Raw genomic sequence first — 6,980 nt, 5'->3', positions numbered from 1 at the left:
CAAAGTAGAACTATTAGAATAGAAACCGTAGTTAGTAATTTAGGAATCGACGATCTTGAGGATCGATTGACTTAGTCTTTTGTAGACTTTGTCAATTGATCCAGGCGGGATAAAATTTTTATCCTGTGGGGTTCTATGCTTATCGGAGCGGATAGAATCCGGAACGCAGGACGGAGATCCAAAACGCCAACACCCCCTTTGTCTGGGATAAAGTCATTACTTAATCTCCTCTATCTAGAACAAAATTGTCGCTTAATATCATCTATCTGGGATAGAGTCGCCACTTAATATCCTCTGTCTCAAACAAAGTCGCAACATAATCTCCTTTGTCTGCAATAGAGTTTCCAATTAATCTTCTCTATCTGGAATAAAGTCACAATTTGTTATCTCCTCTGCCTTGGGCAGAGTCGTTTTTCTAGACTCAATTGTATTTATCTCATTATATTTATCTCATTTTTTTTATAGGAGTCGTAGTTATTCTTTTCGACTTTGTTGACAGTGGCTAACCTCCCCGACTCGACCATCCAACTCGTCATTCTTTTATTAAATGCCAAGACACTTAATCTTATTTAAGCATTTTACCAACTTAAATGTGGAGCCACATAGACATATGGAGTTCAAAAAGAGACCAAGTCTCATTTGCATTATATCAAAATTTTATTACAAAAGATATACTGGCAGAATCCAGGAAGTCAGTTGAAGCTCCCTCAGGAGGGTAGCCAGCCTCCTAAAACTGCTTGACGACCCCATCAAAGCCCTACTCGAAAAGAAAGGCGGAGCAGGTGCCAAGCTGGTCAAATAATTTGGGAGATTCTAGAAAGGCTTTTCTTCCTGTTTGCTCAATGCCCTTCTTTGCTAGCCTTGTAACTAGCTAGCTTGTCCTTGAAGCACTCTGCCTTAGTCACCAACATCTCTCTCTTGCCTTCTTTCCCACTTCCCACATCTTAGCCTCCTAGCAATGGCCTTTAGAGTCCTCTAGGTTGGCATGGAGCTGGGACATCTACTCCTGAGTTGGAAGCCACCTCATCCTTATATGAGGTGACCTCAATCTTGGGCGCCTTTAGCTTGTAAAATTTGCTGCTCCAATTGAGCACAGTATTCAACCTCCCGAGATAGCATACTGTAGTAGGTCTCGGTTAGATGATGAAACCGAGTCAAGAGCTCCCTCTAGCCAACAAGGAGCTACAATAGATATAAGGGTTAGTACATAACAACTGATGTACTTATAGGAGAAACAACCTTACCTTGATGTTGGTGGCGGTCATGGCATCAATGAGCCCAACAAAGGAGAGGTGGTTCATCACCTCCTCTTCACTCGTCTCTATGCTAAACAAGAGATTGTCCAGGGTAACTGGAGATCATGCTCAACAAGGGAAGGTATAGCCCGAGGTGATGCTTGACAGGGAAGAAAAGATGGGGCTAGAATGACAAGTCACCTCCCGAGGTGGTGATGGCTACGTGGATACGGATGGACTCAGTGATCGTGGATGAGGTAGTTAAGGAGAGAGAGGACTAGGACTTGGCTACAGCCGGGAGGAGGTCAACTTAGAGGGGTGCTTCATGCGCCGACTCCTTTTGTGGGAGTGCAATTGTTCCTCGGACTCAACCGAGGAAATGGCTTGGGGAATTAATGAAGGCCAAGGACTCGACTCAATAACGCAGGTCCTTGGTAATGACAGGGTCCTTAGGAGCAAGAGCCTAGACTTGAGCCCTCAACCACTTCGTATGTTAGTTGATGGAGACCCTCCATATTTTTTTCAGCTGCAGAAGGAAAAGAAACAAAAACATGAGCTAATTCTCATTCAAGGAATGTATTTTCTAAATCACATATTTAGGGAAAGGGCAAGGTCGATCTCCACCAGACTTAGCTTGAAGTAGAAGAGGAGGTCTTCCTCGAGGAAGAGATTGACATCGAAGTGGAGGTCTTCCAGGATCTCGGTTGTTGGGTTGCAAGGGTGCAAACATAGTCCCACATCTAAAATACATGGGAAAGATCATGGGTTTAAAAGGATGGAAAGTATTTCCATTGGTATGAGGCCTTTTGGGGAGAGCCCAAGAACAAAACCATGAGGGCTTAGGCCCAAAGTGGATAATATCATGCCATTATGGAGATGTGGACATTCTTTAGACCCTACAATTGGTATCAGAGCGAGGCCGCTCTTCACCGGACTAACCGCCGGATGAGCCATGATCCAGATCTAACCATATGGGGACCCTCAGGAAAAACAAAGGAAGTAGAGGAGGCTCGGACCATGAGGGACATGACAGCCAGACCATGAGGGACATGGCAGCCGGATCATGAGGACATGGCAGCCGGACCATGAGAAATGGCAGTCGGACCATGAGAAATGGTAGCGGAGCTTCCAGTGGTCCTTTGTTTGAGGGGGGATTATTGGGTTGCAATGGTGCAAACATAGTCCCACATCTAAAACACATTGGAAAGATCATGGATTTAAAAGAATGGAAAGTATCTCCATTGGTATGAGGCCTTTTGGGGAGAGCCCAAGAACAAAACCATGAGGGTTTAGGCCTAAAGTAGACAATATCATGCCATTATGGAGATGTGGACATTCTTTAGACCCTACATCAGTGACCTCTAGATAGACCGAGGTCTCCTTGAACTGGCCTAGTTTAGATTGTGGTGGGAGCTCAATCTGGCAAGACGTCGGCCAAATGTAAGGGGGTGCGGGCTAAATAAAGAAGTAGGTACTTGTGGGAGGTAAAGTACTACTCTAATAACTAGGAAGATGGCCGAGCTGTGAAGTAGAAGATCTCGACCTTATTATTCTTGGGATAGAAAAAATAATGGAAAATAGTCGAAGATAGAGGAATGTGGTAAAAATAAAAAATAATGAAGACCCCGCAAAGGAGTTGGAGGTCAATTGATGGAGAGGGATTTAAAAGTAAGAGGGCATTTCTTCAAAGATTGGAGGAATGAGGAATCAGAGCCCATCGGCCATCTAACTATAGAAGCAGGTAGTGTAGCTGGTGGGTGGTAAATGTAGGTGTTGGGAAGGCTAGGGGATATAAATTTGATGGTCATTGGGTATGCTAAAGGTAGTCCTAAGGGTTGTGTTTTCTATCTTGGTGTAGGCCTAGGTGGTGGACTTTAACTAATACTAAGAGGATTGTCTTCCATGGAAGATCAAATTAAGAAACAAAGAAAATGAGAGCTTACAAGTTGAAGATGAAGAAGGTGAGAGCTTAAAGACAACAAAAGATAGTGGATGGTGTCTCTTGGAGGTGCCACAACCCTAGTAAAGGGTTGAGCGGCTATAGAAAGCCATTGGATCTAGGGCAAAAGCGTTGACTGCTTGCTTGGATAGTAGATGAGGCTAGTGCAAATCAACACAGGCCTCGGGATCCATGGTGGAGAATTAGAATTACTAATAAATGAGTTGTCTACATGTGTGGCAGAAGATCCATGGGTTCTCGAGGCAGATTGCTAGCAATAAGAGCGGCTAGTTTCGAGAAGGATATCTAACAATGGAAAGGCCAACAGATTTGGCGGATTGCCAAAGTGTTGCGGTGCGACAAGGTTGCCTCAATCCCCGATAAAAGAGATCGACATGGACTCTAACGATAGGAGTATCAGAGTTGCTGACACAACAATTGCCTAGTCAATCAAAACACTTTTTCTTTTGACTAGACTTGGAGAGAAGGCTTGTGATGTAACAGGAACCCCAAGTGTCACGTAGTATGACTTGGTCAACATAGAGTCCAACTCAAGTCGAAGCTCATGTCAAGTCAACCTAACTCACGGTGAGCTCAAGTCAAACTAAACTGACTCTTCGGAGCTCGAGCTAAGTCAACTAGACCCACAGTGAGTTCAATTCAAGTTAACTCGACACATGGCTGAGTTCGAGTCTAATCAGTCAGAATCCCTCCCGAGCTTGGATGCAACATGACGGTTATGATGATGCTTGTTATAGAAGAGTGCACCCTTTGGTGAAAAGGAAAGGTTACGTCTTTTGGGAATCCTGACCACCCTTCGCTTCCTATATAAGGTAATGGTGTCATCATCGAGATGTTTCACTTCTTTGCTATTTTCTCCCTTAAACTCTCTTTTAGAATTCGACATGAGCGTTGAAGGGTCGCTAAGATCCACCTTGGTCTCTCTTCTAACCCTTTTATAGTCCTTTCAGTTTCCCTTACTAGTTCACTGTCATCAGACACCTTCACCAGAATCAGACATCTACTCACCAGGTGCTCTGGAGTCCTTACATTGCTCAGCCTGACAATTGTTGACCCGACAACTATCCGATTCAAAAATAACCAACCCGGCAAAAGCTAACCTATGAGGAGCCGACCTAACTCACATCTGACCTACCAAAAAAGCTCAGCTGCTGACACACTAAGGAGTTAGCTCATCTCCTGATGTCGACTGGATCAACTAAGTTTTCAGAATGCTTCGTGTGACTCAACGCCTGAGTTACCTAAGGCAACTCGGCTCCCTAAAGCATCCCACTTGGATTGTTCTTGAGCTCTTTATAAACTCAATTCTCAAGGTTTTCTAACTCAAAAACAGTCCTAAAAATTATCGTGGCCCACGATTTTAGTAATAGTCCCTCTAAATCACCATCTTTGATTAGCAACAGTCAGATAGTTGAAATCATCATAATTAAATAATAATTAAACTCAAATTAATAATAGAAAATAACTGAAATGGTCAAAATGATATAATCATCTCTGTTTCTTCGAAGATCGTGATCACAATCTCCGTAGATTTCTCTCTCCTCTCAAACATATAAATACTTAAGATATGTTCGGAATCTTTTTTTCTCGCTTCCTTGACACCTTAATGACTTTGTGCACCTTCAGACATTTTCATTATGCACGCAAGTCGAAGTACTCCTCTACCTCAATGCTTGACTCGGCAGTCAACTTGTATATCTGAAGTTCCGAGTGGAGTGCAAAAAGTCCTTAGTCGATCGAGTTACCAACAAGTTTTTAAGAAATTCTTGCTAGCCATAAACGTACAATATCATCTTATTTCCTACGGTGCACGCCTCATGGAGTTAAGGTGTTGCCGAATGACTCAGGGTGAATAAATGACATGATGATTGTTAAGGAGGAATCTAATCACTTCATGAGACATGCAAGGCCAATTAAGGATGGGTCTCACAAGTGTGATCCACAAGTACAGTAGAATACAGGTTAATTTATCTATGAGCCAGCAAACACTAATCAGCAAAGTCTTAAAAGGACATGTGACATACGAGCAAAGTCGTTACTTACTTAGGTCTCTTTTGTTAAGAAAGACTTGAGATACCTCTAGTCGAGTTGCTTCTAACTTAGGCAAATGAGCATGTCTCGATCCACCATAAGATCAATAACATTTTAACCTGTATTACCAACAAGAGATCCAACAACCAATCTAATTACTTACAATCATTGGCTAAATCTCATCGTCTCAAATTTAAGGTGGACAATCCAACTCCACATTCCGATTATCAAACAAATTCAAAAAGCGAGATAACTGCTAATGTGACATCTCAATGTCATCAGTTGTTTAAACGTCACATGTATATACTGCGTGAGTTCCAAACTTTCGTTATTTGAGAAAGTGTTCTATTTTTTACCATCTCACTATGTCCTAAGAGCGTATTTTGATATTTGATTTTTTTTTATAATTTAAATATTCAATTCCACGATCTAATTCATTTTGAAGATGATCGACTGCTTAAAAAAAAAATTCACTACTATTAGAATAAATTTACAAGTGCACACAGCTCTACGTTTAATAACAAAAGTTTCATATTTTTTCCATTTTATTTATATAAAAATATCTAATTAATTTTGAAGATGATTAATATCGCTTTAAAAAAACTTTTTATCTATTATTAAAATAAATTTACAAATGCACACGGCTTTTAACAACAAGCGTCTCAGATTTTTTTTCATTTCATTATACGAAAATATTTTTAACGTAGATGAGATTTAAAACGTGAATGTTTAATAAATCATTGAGCATTTCGTCACTGTATCAGTGCCCGTGACAGTTGTGATATGTCATCGAACTTATCCGGAGAGGATTTGGACTCGGATGAACATTGCACCCACTGTCATGTGTCTTGTCGGAAGGGTCTGTCAACACAGATGACCCAACCTATCATGCACATGTATTGTCCTTATCAACAATAATACACTACAATAATAAACTCTACTCCACTGCTCAACTTCATTACACCAACAAATGTATGGGCAATTTTTTTTTCCAACAAGTCAGATTATTATAGTAGCTTTAGACTAAAGGAATTTAAGCTATAATTATAACAACGAGCAATTTTAACTAAATTAAATTGGAATAATTTTAATTAAAATTATTTTTTATTATATTAATTTTGATTAAAATTGTGCTGTAATAATGATAAAAAATAAATATATTATATATATAGATAAAGTTGTAGATATATTCACTTATATAGTCCATTTCATTGGTGTACATTGGAGGCAATCATTTGAATCAGACACTACTTAACTCACAACTCGCCTCACACTCGTTGCCATCGCGACGGAAATCGTGGGTTGAGCCGTGCCTACGGAATTTAGTCACATAGTTGGCAGCTGACTATATTATTTTTTCTATTTTAGAATAAATCTCCGCATTACTTTTATATTAAAATTTGCCGCAACTGGCACATGAAAAATATTCACCATTAAATTGCTCGCCAAAAATGCCGACGGAATAATATTTTACTAAAATTATGCCAAAATTAACACTTCTTTTTATCAAATTAAAATACAATTAGTTAAATATTAATAGTGAAGAGTATATTTATTATGTGCTGCTGCACTTCAGAGTACGCAGAGCGGAGGGTCCACACGATTCAACGGTATCGATCGGATCTTGACACCATTGATCGATCATGTCCGTCAATTGGGTCTTCCGCGGTGAACTTAGCGAGGCAGTTAACCCCCGCTGGGCGGACTATAAAATCCCGCCTCCCTCGCCTCGCTTTGCCATCGGTCTCCTCTGG

Source organism: Curcuma longa, chromosome 4 (genome assembly GCF_044706935.1).
Source record: "Curcuma longa cultivar G26 ecotype Majalengka, Jawa Barat chromosome 4, ITB_CL_G26_1.1, whole genome shotgun sequence".
NCBI lineage: Eukaryota > Viridiplantae > Streptophyta > Magnoliopsida > Zingiberales > Zingiberaceae > Curcuma > Curcuma longa.
Note: the sequence above shows the minus strand (reverse complement) of the source record.